Genomic DNA, 1135 nt, shown 5'->3' on the forward strand with positions numbered 1-1135 from the left:
TTTTTTTTTTTTTTTTTTTCCTTTTTCTGAGATAGTTTCACTGTGTTGCCCAGGCTGGAGTGCAGTGGTGCGATCTCAGCTTACTGCAACCTCCGCCTCCCCGGTTCAAGCAGTTCTCCTGCCTCAGCCTCCCAAGTAGCTTGGGACTACAGGTGCCTACCAACACGCTTAGCTAATTTTTGTATTTTTCAGTAGAGACTGGGTTTCACCGTGTTGGCCAGGCTGGTCTCAAACTCCTAACCTCAAGTGATCTGCCCTCCTTGGCCTCCCAAAGTGCTGGGATTATGGGTGTGACTCACCGTGCCTGACCAGGAATCTGTATTTTCTTTGAAATCCTACTAGGTGATTCTGGTTTAAGTCACATCTGGACACTCATCTAGTTCTTTAAATATGACATCTCAAACATTGATCAGACATTGGTGATTATATGCATGTATACTGTTGTATTTTTTCGTTTTTGTTGTTGTTTTCCAACCTCACCCCATTACCATTTTGTTTTCTTTTTTTTTTTTAAGACGGAGTCTTGCACTGTCGCCCAGGCTGGAGTGCAGTGGCGTGATCTCAGCTCACTGCAGCCTCTGCCTCCTGGGTTCAAGCAATTCTCCTGCCTCAGCTTCCTGAGTAGCTGGGATTACAGGCACGTGCCACCACGCCTGGCTAATTTTTGTGTTTTTAGTAGAGACGGGGTTTCACCATCTTGGCCAGGCTTGTCTTGAACTCCTAACCTCGTGATCCACCCTCCTCGGCCTCCCAAAGTGCTGGGATTCCAGGTGTGAGCCACTGCGTCCGACCTCCCTGTTACCATATTTTTAAAGAATATACTCATTCCTTTTTCTCTCACATTAAAATGCTCCTTGTGTCACTTATTACTCTGACAAATATCATATCACTCATCCTGTTTGGTGACATTTCCTGTTTCTTCACCCTGGTAATCAGGCCTAGCAGTAGTTCCCAAATCAGAATCACTTGGAGAAGTTTATATATATATATGTTTCACCATATTGGACAGGCTGGTTTCGAACTCCTGACCTCAGGTGATCCGGCTGCCTTGGCTTCCCAAAGTGCTGGGATTACAGGCGTGAGCCACTGCGCTGGCCTTTTTTTTTTATTATATATATATAATATATGATATATA

General features: G+C 44.8%; 1 protein-coding gene across 1 annotated transcript in view; it reads left to right on the forward strand.

Moving 5' to 3' along the window:
* YARS (tyrosyl-tRNA synthetase) overlaps window positions 1-1135 on the forward strand; it is a 52849-nt gene that overhangs the window by 29046 nt on the left and 22668 nt on the right. The window lies entirely within an intron of this gene.

This window comes from Colobus angolensis, unplaced genomic scaffold, assembly GCF_000951035.1.
Source record: "Colobus angolensis palliatus isolate OR3802 unplaced genomic scaffold, Cang.pa_1.0 Scaffold4, whole genome shotgun sequence".
NCBI lineage: Eukaryota > Metazoa > Chordata > Mammalia > Primates > Cercopithecidae > Colobus > Colobus angolensis.